Here is a 16,927-nt window from a genome sequence, read left to right as displayed (position 1 = left end):
GGGTTATACCTTGCTGAGCCACTTGTCGGACTTAAGATGACGTTGGGAAGGAACTTTATACATAGTTATTATACAGGAGAAGGTAGTCCTGCTGAGTGTCCAAGAATCCTCATGCATAATGTCTGAGGCTTTTACCAGGGAAAATCCCGTGTCCTGTGTGCAGTGTCGTATCTAGGAAAACGGTCAGTCCCCAAGAATTGTTATGTATGTAATGAAGGGGAGAGTATAGGTGAAAGGTCACGATGTTACCTGAGATTATATTGGGGTACCTATATGGAATATAATATCCACTCCCCATCTGTCTGTACGACATAATTAATTTCTAACATACTACTAGGCTGTATAGGCACTGGTACTCATACAACTACAGTAAAACAATAGTTTTGCTAAAAAATATTACAATTCTAAAATATGAAAAAGTAAAAATTGTCATTCAAGGAATAGCTCTAATGTGTCTGTATGTATAGTTCAAACTACTACAAGCATTGGAAAGCAATGCATGTTCAAAAAAAGTGTCAATTTGTTTGGAGTTCCAATTTTAATTTGTTTAAAAATGGCTGAATTTTTCCCAGCACACGACGAGCCAAATGTTTATGTGTGCTGGCTGGTAGACGCAACATCGCTGTTGCAGACGACGACCCTTGTAACACCTCGCAGATCACGTCAATTGAGCACAGATGACCTTCGTACTGCCTGCAGCCGATGCTGGGGCAGCCTGGGCTTCATCCAAGGCCTGAGTGTCAGTGAAGGAGCTGGTATCTATTCTAACAGGAGCCGAGACTTCCTGTGGAGGCTCTAAGAATGCCACCATCAACATAGGAATACACTGGGGACACTGCAGAACATGGACCGTTATCGGGTCCACTCATGGGCGTCCGCAGAAATTTTTGCAGGGGGGGGGGGGGGGGGGGGAAACAAAATTTACACTTCATCACCATCCTCCGACATGATTGAGCTCAAGTATTACATAAATAAATAAAAAATCTAATAATACAAAGAGCTTAAATAAACAAAGAAACCCTGGGGGGGGGAGAGAAAAATCTTGTGAGGCTGTAGCGAATGAGCCACTTTTGTGGTCTGACACCCTATGATGACCCTCAACCACCACCATGTTAACTGACTTAAGTGTGTTATGTTACCCTAGCCTTAATGTAGGATGGGTTTGCATATGCCTGCTTCTCTTCTGTCCTGTAATCTTGCTGTCTTTTAGTGGAATTGTCTTGCCAAGAATAGAAGATATGGGATGTTGAGGTGCAGTGTTGTGGGTGGTGGCGCACACATGTGCTCAATGTTGGATACTGAGGGATTAAGTGTATTATGTTATTTGGGTTAGGTAAATTATGACTTTGACCTATTGGCTTTGACGTGGTCCAATGTCATTCGGATTTCTGACTTTACCTTGCTTTATGGCAGTGCTGACTTTTGCCTTTGACATGTTCTCATGTCATCTTGCTTTTCAATTTCATCTTGCTTTGGGCCTTTCTGTGTGCATGGCTTAACTAACTCAATTTTCATGCTGAAGCCATTTTCTGTGCCTGCACGAAGAAGAGGGCATGTTTTGCTTTCCTCCTGTTTTTCACACTGTACTGACTAGAGAGAACTGGTTCTTATCAGAGGAATGTACATGGTCTGTCTCGGAGCCAAAGCAAAGGCCTGATCAACCGATGCAGTGGCCTTGGACCAGGCTGGTACGGGCTCTCATGAGAACGAGAGGAGCGAGGCTTGCTAGAAGCATCATTGTGTTTGAATTTGTATTAACCCTTTCGATGCGCATGACGGAGCGGTTCCGTCATGCGCATCGGTCGCGCTGTGCTGTGCATATGACGGAACCGCTCCATCATGGCCCCGCCCGCGCAACGAACCTTCAGCACGGCGCAGTGATCCGCGCCGCGCTGAAGGGGTTAAAAAGGGGAGCCTACACTGGCCTGGTGGAAGTTCACGCCGTGGAGCAGACGTGTTGTCACGGAGAGTGGAGGCTGGTGTCACCTCTGAGCGTTCACCCAGTCAAAGCAATGGACTCCCCTTGAGTGACGTGGGGTGAAATGATGGAGCAGTAGGTGAGGTGTCTCTGCTACTAACTGTCTCTCGATTCTTTACTGATTTTTTCCTTTCCTTCTTATTTTCTGATTCTTATATCCATACATATATATTTCTACATATATGTTTGCCTTGATTGGGTTTCAATCATACTATTGATATGTTAGAGTGTGCTTTGATAGGTGCATTTGGCTTACCGTGTGGTGCTATTTACTAATAAATACATCCCAGATATACCAATTCGTCTTTTCCTTGTAGCAGGAGGTGTGGACTCTTCTTGGCCAAGTAGTCTGTTGTAGAAGGATGGGTGAATTCCTTTCTAGCAGGTAATTGTGTTATAGGAAGTTGTTCTACTCCTGGCAAGTGATGTGCAAAGTCTGTGTATATATTGTTTTCTTGCCTTGCCTTTGGGGGAGTGTTGAAAGTTTGCCCACCTTAGGAAGTGCTGTGTATATGTTATATTCCATAGGTTTGGAACGGATATTCTCTCCCTGGGAAAGTGACGGTACACACCTTGGTCCAGGGGAGATCTAAGCATTACAGAGGCGCCACAGCAGATGACCTTGCAACTACAATGAAACAGAGGAAAAGACTAAAAATGGCCCAAAAGAAAATCCCTAAATCAGATTGATGTGGTTCTAGAGAGATCCACATCAGCAAACCTTTCATTGATGATACAGTTGACGATTGTGTCAAATTCAAGAGCCAGTAGGATCAGCCTCGCTAAGCCACATTGTCTAGAACAATATTAATGAAGCAACTCATTAAGTACCAAAGCCATGACTGATTCCATCTATCTACTTGGACAGAAACTCACAGAGGAATGTCCTCTTAAGAGTCTGTTGAAAAGCAAGAGAGTGAGATCACAGTGCAGAAGTAAAGGCCAGGTGCAGGAAAACAAACAAGGAAAGCAGGGGACTGATAAATGGGTAGATTTTAGGTGTACTCTGCAAGTCACTGAACACGGAAGTGGCAGGGCTACATGTGCTCTAATGCACACCTCTTTGGAACAGAGGCAGAGACCAAAAGGCAAACAATTAGGATGGACAGAATGGAGTTCATGGGTTTGGTGAGGTGGAGTTCTGACAGATTAGGGAGTTACATTTAGCTAGCAGTAGGGGGGCAAGAAAATGGAGGACGAACTTGATGCCATATTACACGTTATTCAGGGGCCTTGCCCATTCAAGAGAAGAAACTGTTTTGAGGTCACCTAATAAAAAGGTGATGTGGCGAGTGTAAAATGTACTGTAGATGGGGGAGGGGCGGAGGGGGGTTATGAGGTAGCCCCAGCTCTTTCTGGTGTTGCTAAACCTAGGCAAAACCAAAGGGGATGATGGACGGAGTGTTGAACATTGCAAGCACTCACCCCCAGTCAATTGATCTGGGTTTAATCCATCATCATTCTTTAGCTCACTCCGCCACCCCAGTTCAGACATGGCCATATGCAAATTCATCTGACCCTGTGCCTCATGGGAACAGTCCAGCCCGAACTGCCAAGCCATGTCTTCCCTGGACCGGAAACAAGCACCCTGGGACCGGTTTCTGGCTAATCAGTCAGGCTAGCTTGAATCCAGTGACAAAGTGAGCAAGGGACCCACGTCTGGGCATACCCTGCCAACTTAGGGTGAACAAAGCAAAACCAAAGGGGATGATGGACGGAGTGTTGAACATTGTAAGCACTCACCCCTAGTCAATTGATCTGGGTTTAATCCATCATCATTCTTTAGCTCACTCCGCCACCCCAGTTCAGACATGGCCATATGCAAATCAGTCTGACCCTGTGCCTCATGAGAACAGTCCAGCCTGAACTGCCAAGCTAGGACATAGATGCCCAAGGCTAACAGCTACATTAAGGAGAAAAGTAATCCGCTAAAAAGGCAGTTCCGGAAGCAATACATCATATCAAGTAAGACTTGCTGGGGATTGATGAGAGATGACCAAAAGGTGAAGATAGACAAATACAGTTGCTTCTAGTTTTAAGAAAATGGGAGTGGGGTAACCAGTCAAGTGAACATTCTACCTGTTAATTTGTCTAGAGGGTCGGGGTCAGACATAATATAACCTGGAATCACTGAGATATGGCAGTGCTGGCCTGATACCGGTATGTTTGAGAAAGGACTAATAGATCAGTGTGAAGAAGCTGTCTGGTAGGCCTAAGAGGAGACCAATATGCCAATGCAAACTGGACAGGGCCTATAACCCAAAGAACTAGGTAAAGTGGTGAGAGAGATAGCCGAGAGTACAAGATACAGAGTCAAATACAGACTAGGTTATTGCATAGTAGGTGGTAATGGTATGATGCATTAGTTTTTCATTGACCATTCTATTAGTTTAAAAACTAAAGGGGTAGGGAATTATTTTTAGTTTTTTCTTGTCTCAATAATAACATGAACTTTATTAAACTTTAAAGTTTGTCTGTGCTGATTTTATTGCTCCTTTTCGTCCTTCAATGACAAGCCAATTAGTTTGATCCCAAAGAGATACTTTTCCAGTTGCTAGCCCAAGAGAAGTGGCTTCAAATATGCACACCACATGTTGACACCATTGCATACACACACATGCATGGTCTCCACACCCATTCCTGCCTAAAGAGCTGCACTTTACACCGACAATGCCCCTATGGAGCTTGAGGTTAAACTTTGTTCAAAATAGTGACACCTCACACAGATCCCAACAGAAGCATAGCACTTTGCAGACACTTCTTCAAAAGAACTGCATCTCTCAGATACACCAAGGAAGAGTTCTTCCTTTCTGAGAATCTGCCCGTTGGTGCTACATAATTAAGGCAACAAGATGCCTGCAAGTTACAGGGAAAATTACTTTTCCAGACCTGGGTTTTGCTTTTACATTATTAGCTAGTGTGTTAGACCAATTGATTGAAATAAAATTAACCTAGACTACAGCTCCCATAATGCACTGGTATGGAAAATCAAAACTGGAAAAGTTGTGCTCTGGTGAGAGTCATCTGGTCACCCTATACATATGACTGATATGCCCCGAAAACTGTATATTCACAGACAGTGTCCAACCACCACAATGTCACCAAGCTCTGCAGTTCACCGAAACAAAGACCCACATAAGGGGTGAGCCTCATACCAATACTTATTTCTTCCAAACATTAATATCAACCCCGCCAAAAAGGTAAAATAACAATGCCGCGGCATGGGGTACTTAATACCAGCACAGTTCTCCCAGAGACATAGCCCACACAAGTGGCTTTAGCTGCAACTCCCCGAAGAGGCCCACCTCAGAAATAACCCCCAAAGCACACACAAAAGAGCGAAACCCCACAAATATTTCACCACAACGATCTGTCTATTAAGTCATTCTACACTGCCCGCCACCCACCCCCGAATGCAAAACAGCAATCCTATTTCTGTTCATGAAATGGGGGCTAGCTCACTTTACACTCACCACAAGTACTATACCAACTTCTAGGCGGAGTTGCATCACAAACACACAATGCGCCTCCTCTCAAGTTTCACATAACCAACTGAAACCCTTACCCCTAATAAAGCACCTTATATAGCATCATTCCTCCATGTATCAATAGTTCACACAGCCCGAGATGTACTTTAACAAAAATCGACATCTTCCCCAATTAAAGAAACGATTTGTCATACCGACACTTTGAGGATACCAAAAATAAGCGAAACATGCCGTAATCTGACTGCTAATTTAAACAACATTTTGAATCTAAAAGGTGTAAACAAACTCCAAAAGCAAGAACGTCAATATAGTTTCAGTGATGGCCCTTGTGCACTCACTATTCAGAAATCAACGAGGGTTTTTGCCTGAAAAGCAAAGGACATGACTACAGGGCCCAGTTTCAATGTCCAATGCTTAAATCCTTACAAAACATAAGGAGTATGGTTTTAAAAGGCCACATTCATGAACATAAAGCTGCAGTGCACCTTTTATAAACTAATATTAGGAAAACAGTTGATAAGGATCACTTTAAACGTTTTCTGCACCACGCATCAACCAGATATCGCATTACCTCCAGGAATGGTGAACTTCCTCACCTGAGGGAAACAATGCTATTCAAAGACGAGAAAAAAAATGAAAGTAGTGCTTCACTGGCAAAGTCTGTAAAGTGGGGCTAATGTGTTTGGGTGTGAATTAAACCAAGCTGGCCACTTTGTGACCACTCTGTCTTGCTTTATTTAGTTATTTATTTTTCGTATTTTTAACATTTATTTTTGGTTTCCATCCCGAAGCTGCACTTTGGAATAGAAAAATGTCAGAAAAAGACATTTCCAGCAAAAGTATTACTTCATTTTTAGAACCATTTCAACGGTGAACGAAAGAAGCAGGGGAAAGAGCGGGAAGCCAGTTCTTAGCGTCACGGTCTTCAGCAAGTGAGGATTGTACAACCGTAGATTCGATTTCGGTCAACATCACGTGACGTGTTTATTTTGAAGTTTTGTAATGCGTTTTGCAGGTCGCCTTTCGGACACTTCAGCGCGCTGATGCTAGCAGGCAGTTAGAAAAGTGAAAATAAAGACAAGGGAGGGGTGTAAACACACGCGGCACTTGCAGTGCAAGGGTAGTCGAGTGAACTCAGTATCGTACATAGCCCAGAACTCCACCAGTTAGTATCACCCCAGCTTCACTCGCTCCCAAAGTTCACGAAGGGCTGTGCAAGAGCTAATAGTAAGGGCAGGTGGCACCTTTAGTCTGGTTCTGCTACAAATGAAGCGCTCTGTTGCCCAAAGGCGAGGACGGCGCTTGATTAGAGATTCATGATATTATAGCATGCAGCACCAAGTAATAGGGCAGCGAAAATGTACCCCTTACAGCCAGACGGTTTATCAGTAGTGGCTCAGCCTACAATAGGACACAGGGGGACGAGGGAAATGCACCCACCGGAAGAGACATCTCCCTTCTGTGGAGAAACGGTGGGGTTCCACTGAGAAGTGGAATGAATACCTGTAGGGCAGGTTTCAGGAGTCCGGGTGGAAAAATGAACTGTATTCAAAGAGCTTGTGTTGCAAGCTGGGGTGGGGGGGGGTACTGACTGAGTGTCAAGCCACTATATCTGGTAATACTTGTTTAATATAACAATGTTAATTGCAAGTGTACTTGACTTATGTCACATTTTATCGTTAGGCACACACACTCCACTCCCACCTACGGTTCACCCCCCTCACGACCCCATTCAAAACCCTTCGCTGCATGCTCCGGGCATTCACTTCCAGTAACTTTCAAAATGGGTTAAAACTTCAGTAACTCTTCTTCGATGAAAGTTAAGTGCACGGTTCTCTTTTTGGTTTTCTGACTGAGACAAACATAGCACAGCCATGGGAAGTTAACACTGCGGAGGGTCGTGCCGTCGAAAGCAACACACGACACTTCACAGACCTGTCCCTTCAGCCTCGAGGTGGGGGGCGAATCTGGTATCCTGGCAAACGTCACTCTGGAGCGTGAGGGGGGCTCCATAGCAATGCACTTCTGGGGGGGGGGGGAGAGACCCCGGTGTCATGGGGATTTACACTGAGCGCGAGGGGTTTCCTGAGGGGATGGTGGGCTACAGTAAGCCCCTAGCACCAGTGACAGCAGCTGCTGGTGAGTGCGTGGTCAGAGTAGAAGTGCGTCATACGTATCAGAGGTGAGCGTGCTCTTAATATTGACGGCCCTGCAGACAAACACCACTGTGTGGGCTGCCAAAAATGACAAGTAGTTACCGCAAGGCGTGTCCCCTCGTGCCTTAAAGTAACAACTTGTATCATTTTGTGTGAGCCTGCTGCCTCATAGTTGACGGTGGGGGCTGACTTGGGAGAGGGTAGGAGGGGCAAGTTACGGAGTGCCTGAGAAAAAGAAACCAGGCATCTGAATTGAATCGAGCCGCACCATCCATGTCACCACCTGTACGGCCCACACTGGACGGACCGGCGATCCGGGGGGGGGGGGAAGCGACCCTCCCTGCCCCCCCCCCTTCCCCCCCCCCGCGGACGCCCATGGGTCCAGTAAAGCATCAACTTCCGGTTGTGCAACTGATGGAAGTGTCAGACAGAGATCCAACACGCATTCGTATCCGCAAAACAGGCATTGGAGAACAGGTAGGATGCAGTCCATCCAGACTGGTCTAAATGACAATAACCAAGAGGTGCTCCATTCTCGTAGGTGAGGTGTATTTACTCTCCAGGAGTGCTTTTTCCATCTCCGTGGTGACTGGGAAAAAATGACAATCAGGATACCTGCTATTAGAAACAGGATTAGCTGAAGTCCTCCAAAAATGCTTCCGGATACGGAGTGTATGAAGTTTGGTATAACTCCATGGACCATCTCAAAGGTGCTTAACAGTCCGGAACCTATGGTCTTAAATAGGTGGACTATACCCGTCGTATCAGACATGTTAAAGATACGATTTCCCATATCAGTGAAATGGAAGGGGGAGTTCATACGTATGAGTGCCTGTATCTCAGCCATGGACCTTGCGATCTGGAGATTAAAAGTCTTCCGGGCGGAGGTTAAGGGCACTGTTTTTTGTGGAAGCATGGCTTTCATTCTGCTCAGAGTATCAAACCATATTAAAGAAACATTCAATGAAGGCCAGAACTGTGCTCCCTGACTGTGTGTGTCAGTGGAAACAATACTTGCATACAGCAAGTAACCCTGGAGCTCACTTTGACGAGATATGCAATGCCTGGAAGCATCCCACAACCACCTTGATCGTTCAGCATCAAGTAACTCCCGTTTGAAAGTTGTCTGAATACCGGGGTAATCATGGCTGCCAGGGTGCCCCTCAAGTGACAGGATAGATTCGCTACTGAACCATTGCAGGGCCTGTGCAGCATAATATCCTGGCATATAAGAGATCCACTTAAAACGTTCTCGCAGTTTGTACCACTTAGAAACACTTCTAGATCCCCACTCCTGCATCGAAATCTGTACGGTAATTCCCAAGATTCCTTGATGATTTCCCTACCCATTTCTTCATATCTGCCGGCCTGTTGCTGTTCTAGGCAATACTGAAACTGGAAAGTTGTTACCGGTAATGTTATATGGCCATGGATCAACCATTCTGTGGGCGGTGATACTGCCACAGTAAAAAGTAATCTATCCAGTTTTTCAATACGCAACATTGTATATTTTGCTCCCCTTTGTGCCACTTTCATCTGTTTTTCCGTTCAATTGTATGCAGAAAACAGTGACGTACTGTTGATAAAATGCCGAGGCACATAACCTGTGCGCAATGATTGCAGCATCCAGCTCAAAAACATAATACAACGTAATTGTGATTGCCCGTGCTGTAGTATGGACAAATCGTGTTCTAGTAAATCAATAGCAGAAGATACAATGTTACCCAGTGAATAAATCCTGGATGTTAACGTAGTCATACCATTGTCAACTACAGCTAACGCCTTTTCTAAATTGATCCTATCTATTTCTAGTAGTCTCTCTGCTGCTTCTTGTTGGTAGATTTTCCAAATTTCATTATAGACAGCATAATAGAAACGTTTTTGACGAGGCTTCATGGGACCTAATAAAAAATCCCTTATGTCCACATCCTCTGTAAGTAAGGATAAGTGTTGTTTCAGCTGTGTCAGTATTGAAGTTTATGGCCAATCAAGGCATAACTTCCCAATACTATATGAGGTCACCACCACTGGATGTTCTCTTTGTACATAGCGTGGGTCAGGCGTATGGACACGGAGCCCTTCGGTTGTACCCCTGAATCTTTCCTGACATCTATTTGTGTCTGTGGGCTAAACCAACCATCCCTTCCAATTGGGGTCTGATCTATTGTATTGTATAATGTCATCTAAATTAATCCCTTTTCGTGATGTAAAGTTACCCTCAGTATGTGATGGTGTTGGAATATGAGGGGAGTTCAAATCCTTATTCTTAGCTATTCCAACACAGGAAATCTGTTGCACAGTATTGTTTAGAAATATCATCTGCTGAGGAATAAGGCAAGCTCTAAATAGCGCTTGCCAGTCTCTAGAACCCATTATTGATTTTAAGTCCATAGTGTGTTTCCATAAGTCAAAACCCTGTTTAGGCGGTTGGGCAATGAAAGAAGTTGAGTAAATCTGTTTGGTGTTGATCAGCATATTTTTCTGTGCAGATGTCGGTGCAACCTTATAGTAGGATGAAGCTGGGTCAGAAATATTGAACCCTGAAAAATATGAAAGTTTTTGTGCAAAAGTTTTCAAACTACTTTTTGGTGGTGTGGCACAATGTTCCCATTGGTGATATGTGAAAACACTCCTAGGGTTACTGGATTTGTGTAGAAAATGATGACCATAATGTTGATAACAATTCATGGTGTGGAAATCTGATGTGTCTTCTAACATTCCCTCCAATAGCTCCAAAACAGGTCTTGCTAAAATTGGTATTACAACACTCATATCCATGGAATGTTTTTGGAATTATGAGCTAATCTCTTATCATGGCATTTCCTCACAATGGATTAGGATATATTTTCCTAAAATGAAGGACCTGCAAAATAACTTCTTTTAATTAACATATTCATTCCCCAAAGTCAGCAACACACCTTCACGTTAACCCATAGTAAACAAAAGGTAAAGAGAGTGTGGATACTAATTGGGGGGGACTTTAGTGCAAAATTGGCCAACGGTACAATACAAGTATATATAAAATATGAATAGACTATACATGTAATATCCCTTAACCTTTATTTCTAAATGATTGCAAAGCTGATAAACATGGATTAATCTTGTTACATCATCTAAAAGCTATGTGTGGATTAGTAATGAATGGCAGAGTGGATCCAGATGTTACAGCACACTCAACTAGAAGAGGTGATATTGGTTCTGTAATAATTATCTAAGTTCTAATTATGAATCATTTAATTTAATTGTAGATGTGCATACACTAGATTTCATATAAAGTGATCACTCAAGTTTTTCTTGGCTTTCCCCTTCATCCAAGTCCAGATTGAACTCTACAGATTGGTAATGGTCAGGCAGATACTCAACCAAGATGTGGCTGGCTGTACTTACATTTTTCCAAAATTAATATCTTTAATGAAATGGTACTCGCGTGTATGGATTTCTCAGACTACTAGCAACCAACCAATTCATTAATTTGAGGCTTACATACAGAAAAGTGTTAATACTGAGGAAAGTAAAGAGCAAGTACAGAAAAGAATTAAAAAAAATATAAAGACCTCATGGATTTAAATTATCGGTGAAAATATATCAATATATTTCAAAACAATGCAAACAGTATTCTGCAACTCTGTTGAAAGAAATACAAACATTTGGAAAAAGAAAGTGAATTAGACACGGACTCTTTCAACGAAGAATGCAGGATCTTTATTATCTGCTCCACAGGCAGGGATAGATTACGTCTTGTAGCTAAATCCGGCAAACGTAATAGAAATATCTAAAAAATAGTCTTCTCTTGGCCCCAAAGTCACTGTTCCTCCAATTTGTCATCAAATCGTTAATTACACAAATAGAGCAAGATATTCTGATGCTGTGGGTCCAGATCAGATCCCAAAACCAGTATTAAAATGAAATCAGTCTGTTGGGGCGAATTTTAGGTTTCCTTTTACTCTTATTGCTATAAAACACGTAAAATTCACAGTTCATGGACGGTGTGCATTATAATACCATTACGTAAAAGGTTACCAGTTATTATAGGCAAATTTATCATCTCAACGTATTTGGGAAGATTTTCACAGTGACTATTCTGGAACATCTACCGAGCTGGGCCTTCCAGAAAGAAAGGATTCTTTCTGTACAATCGCATTTTAGACCCAATTGCTCTGTAGCTGATAATATTACGGTAGTGCAAACTATTATTGATGAATACGTAGTTATCTGAAGCCAGATTCTAAATACTGCTTTTACAGATTTCTCCATAGCAGTTGACCACGTTGAATAACCAAAATTATGGAAGAAAACTGTTCACCTTAGCCGTCCGACCTAATTAATTAAGACTAATAATTTCAGTGCACACGGTAAAAGGTACTCTAGAGTGCTAACACAAGTTTGACTCTAATGATAAAAATGGAGACTGGCTTAAAACAATGTTGCTTAATTAAAGTACCTCTTTTGTTTACTTTGTATTTACATGATTTGCCATTTCAGTCTATGTATTTGATGAACTTTCTTTCAAAATTAGGTATTCACACATTTCATGTATTGATGTATGTAGATTAAAGTTATTCACCTAATCGGATTAATCTGCAACTCAACCGCAAGACATTAAATGAGTATGCTATACAACATTTTTTGAAGATCAATGTGCCTAAAACAAAGATAATAGCCATGAGGGGCAGTAAGTAATGTAAATATTTTACCTGTAAAATACTCCTATGAAACTGGTCCTTTTAAAATGATTACAAAGGAAATATTTTGTGAATGTTTTGTACATTAGGTATTGCCTTTCCGATCTAGGCCTTGCATTTGAAATTTGGTATGTCTAATATTTATGACCAGGCATTACCAAAATTAATCTGATAGGAGTATTGTATAGTTCATGCCACAAAGGAAACCTTGAAAGAATTCATAAATAAAGACATGCTTACTGACACTTAAAACAAAGTCATTTTAGCATATAATGTTCTGGATAAACTTGGCTGTACAATTGAATTACTTCAAGTCAGGACTCCAGAACAGCAAAGATCTTTTTTTAATCTATTGCCCTATTAAGCCATTCACTTAATGGTTAGCACTGTGTAAATCTAAAAAGTAGAGTATATCCTGAGAGTCTTGTGAAGCCAGGCTCAGTCATATCTCTCTTTTTTGCAGAGTGTTGGACATCTGAAACTAATAATAAGACTAGGTAATATGCCTCTGACAACATTAACAGGTAAATGGGCAGTACAAATTTACTATCCATATGTTTGCTGCCTCTGTCAAGGAAGTAACAAGACCTGTATTCTGTAGTATAGATCTGTCCAGCATTAGCTGTCAGAAGGAGACAATATTTAAACAGTATAGAAACTCGCAAAGAATTTAGGGCCATATGTATCAAAGGGTTTGACCTATTCTGTCTCTATGGGAAAATGTGTTCATACATATGGCCCTTATTCGTTTTATAATAGCATCTTCAAAAAAATCAATTTTGGTAGAGTTTATTTAAAATTCTGAAAATATTTTAACCGTAAAAATACGTGTTGTAGAGATTTTCTTGTACGTTCATTTTGACTGTTATTTATGATTGTATTGTTTATCTCAGCAGAGGTTTAAATCATTTGCTAATACACTTGTAAACTGAAACCACATAACTCAATAGCACAATTGAAAACCTGTATATCCCTTCATCTATAACGCTCAATGGGAGGTTGTAGGAAAGTAGGATCTACTTTTATGGTTACCCCCACTTTTTGCCTGGTGCTATGCTGTTTCTGACTAGTCTGACTGGGATCCTGCTAACCAGGACCCCAGTCTCTGTGCTTTCTCCCCTAAATTGGTTATGGTAAGTACTTGAGTACCTCCCAGGTTGGATACTTGTGTGACCTTATTAGCCCCTAGTATATGGTACTACGGTACCCAGGGCATAGGTACACCAAGGGTCCCCCATGGGCTGAAGCATGCATTATGTCACCCATGGGAGACCACTGTAACTAGAGGCCTCCCATTGCAGCCTGCCTAATCTGGCGCTAGCACCACTTACGAAAGATATAGGTTTCCCTATATCTAAGGTCACTGCACTTAAAACCTGTAAGTCACCCCTAAAGTAAGCCTTTCAATCCTGAAGGCACAGTGCTTGGCTCGAAGTGTGAGGGTGCCCCTGCATGAGCAGGACACCCCTACAGCCTTTGGAGTCTATTCTCCCAGGTCATAAGTGCATCAGCCATTACGATACATAGAGTGGCCATGCGGCATTACGTAATGACCATCTCTAAACTGGCTGGAACAAACCCTATCATGTTTGTTATCAAACATGTTGGAGGGGTATGATTCCACGCACTGTAAAGTTCCTCCTGGAGGCCCTCACTGTTCCCACTACCAGTCTTCTAGACCCGGAAAGCACAACATGGTTGCTGCTGACCAGAGACACAATTCTACCCTCGTGCTGCTGAGCCAAGCTTGAGCAGGGGAAGGCAGAACAACAGGTATCCTGTCACAGGGAGGTGTGACCACCTCCTAGACAGAGTTTAGTGTATTGGGTCCTGGTGAGAGTGCTTGCTGGCCCCACTCAGTCTGCTTGAAGGGCTCATTTAGTGCCCTCCTTGCATAGTCAAGTTCAAACCAGATCAGGGAGCTGTTGGCTCCTGCTATGGTGCAAAACTAGACAAAGGACAGGGGAGTATCCTCCCCACTATCTGACCCCTCCCCTGGGAGGGAACCCTGAATCGTCCAAACCCTTTCCTTAGGGTACTTAAGGGCTTAACTGAGGGAGGGTCCCTAGATTCGTCATGGGACAACATTTATTTCAAGACACCACTTTTTCTTCGACCGTCTGGGCACTCTGGACTTCGCTCTGGGCATCAAGGCTGCAACTGGGAAGACTCCTGCTGCTCCTGATCTCGTCGCCCTGCTTGTCTGTTGCAATGTCCATGCTTGTGCTCCATACAGGAACCTTCCAAGGCCTGTGGGCTTCCAAGACACCTGACGGAATCTACCCTGCAATGAAGGAGTCACTTCCCTACATCTACAGGTGGTAGTTCTTCACATCTGGCGAGGCCAGCCCTGACCTCTCAGCAAGTTTGAGGCCAATATCCCTTGTCAGAGCCGCAGGAACTGAACCCCTGTGCATCACATTGACTTAGTTGCAAAGGCTTCTTGGCTTCTTTCCTCCAAGAACTTCGTGCTCAAAGTAGCTCCAACCTCAAGCATCACCTGTGACCAAGATCTTCATCCTCATCACATCACTTGCACTGTGGGCCTGCATCTTTGGTGAGCTGTCAAGGTCCTCTTGCAACTCCAGTGCCTCCAGCCTGTGTATCCTCTCGAGGGGCTCCTTTGATTTCTGTGGGCTCCCCTGATTGCTCGGGCCTTCCCTGACTCTCCTGCTTGTGGTGAGTCACCTGGACCTTGCTGGTCCCAACACTGCACCTTCTTCACTTTCCACGTTGTTTGCAGTTGCCAAGGCTTGTTGGTTCTCCTGACGGACACCGATCCCTCAACTCTCGACATTCGACGTGGGACAGCTCATGAGGGGCTCCGTCAACTCTCCTGCAACACCGACATCGGTGGGCATTCGTCTTCCGTGCCTCCTGGTCACTCCCGAGTGGCATAGACTCTGTCCCCTCTGCTTGCACAGACTTCTCAACCTGAATCATCGTTTGAGTTCCACCGGACACTTTCGCCGCCTCCAGCAGCGGCGGCATCTTCCTGAACTCCTCCATTAAGTTCGACCACGGTTTCCGACGCCACTTCACACCTATGCACCCTGCTTTCCTGGTGAAGGTATCCTGGTTCCTAAGGTAATCACGGGTGGGGTGGCTCTCCAACTTTTCTGTCTTCGACGGGGTTTCTTCAGGGCCCAGTAGGAACTGTCCTTCTTTAAAATTGCAACCGCTACTTACCCATTGACTTGTATTGACCACGCGGTCGTATTCCCGCTCTGCACACAGCCTCCGTGGGGCTTCTTTACTTACCTCAGGAGGCTCCTTGGGTCCCTGGCACTTCTACGTCTTCTGGGTTTAGTCTTGACTCGAGTAGTGGTTCACATACCACTATTTTAGTATATGGTTTGGTCTCCCACTGGCGACCAGTGTGTATTTGTGCTACTTACCTGTTACTATTGAAAAGTATTGTGTGCGTTGTGTATATCTCCGGCTCGGAGATTTCTGTATGTGTTAGTGAGTGTCTTATAATAAATATATATTTTTACAAATACACTGTGTACTTCTTTTTCAATTAATCTATACCTATACGATTATGTATTGGTAGAACAAGCTGCTTGACACTCCTTCTGGACTACGCCTGAAGGCTGCTATCCACAGCTACCACTTAAAGAGCTTTCTTAGGTTGTCTAGGACCACTAAAATAACCATAAGGGTTGTCTGGATTGGTGCAGGGTGTCCACTTACATAAGTGTACAACATATACCAAGCCAGTTTCTCACAGAGGTGTATTGAAAATAAGAATAGTTCTGGAAAAACAACATGGATAATTACAGCCTCAGTCGCATTTTTCCTGCTAGTATGGGTGTGTACGCTCCTGGAAATCCAGGAGTAAGACATAAATAGGTCAAGAACAAGTCCCAACTGCTCAATGAAACGTCTTTGTGAACCAGGCCTGTGGCATTTCCTATTTTTGGAACTCTGATCCCAGAATTAAATACTATGGCCACCAGCGATTATAAAATTTAGTATTATATCCTTTGGTAGAGTAGTGTGATACTTTCATCTACTAGACACTGCACAATCTGTGACAATTTTCATTTTTGGATACTCACCAATACACTTAGTGAGTGTGCGGTCTGTTCTCCTGTCCCAACATCATGGAGGCTTTTCCCTGCTCACAGCTTCCAAGACACAATCCTGGCGACACAGAGAACAGCATTGCATGCAGTTACTTGCCTGATCAGAATCAGTTTAAGACAACAGAGCACATTACCCTCATTATAAAATGTCTACATTAACTCAACCTATCAACTGCATTGAAATGTAACTCTTACTGTGTCATCTATAAAGCTATCAATGGAAAAAAACACTACCCTCAAAATAAGCCCCACATCTGCGAAGCAAATGGTGCAGTACAATTTTGCAAGATTTGAGAGGCAGAATACCTAGAAGAAATGAACAAGGGTGTGTAGATAGTAATCAAACATATCTGTATGCCTGTGCTATGTTACTCTGACAGCCAATGCATTTATTGCGTTTGCGATGGTTTGGAAGATGCATAGTACTATTTCTGTTTTTGAGAGGTCTCCACTTGGCCTCCCCTTTCCACCTTTAATTGAAGGAGCATCTACATTGGAGTAGTTTTGGACAGTGCATAATTTGTAAAAAAAA

At 43.3% G+C, this 16,927-nt stretch overlaps 1 long non-coding RNA gene across 1 annotated transcript in view; it reads right to left on the bottom strand.

Moving 5' to 3' along the window:
• LOC146857173 (uncharacterized) overlaps positions 1-16,453 on the bottom strand; it is a 519,441-nt gene extending 502,988 nt beyond the window's left edge. The window contains exon 1 of the long non-coding RNA XR_014979543.1: positions 16,369-16,453. This is a non-coding gene — a long non-coding RNA (uncharacterized LOC146857173). The remainder of the gene's footprint in view (positions 1-16,368) is intronic.
• Positions 16,454-16,927: the final 474 nt, after the last annotated feature.

Source organism: Triturus cristatus, chromosome 3_2 (assembly GCF_964204655.1).
Source record: "Triturus cristatus chromosome 3_2, aTriCri1.1, whole genome shotgun sequence".
In the NCBI taxonomy this organism is placed as follows: Eukaryota; Metazoa; Chordata; class Amphibia; order Caudata; family Salamandridae; genus Triturus; species Triturus cristatus.
This window is presented reverse-complemented; position numbering and strand designations above follow the sequence as displayed.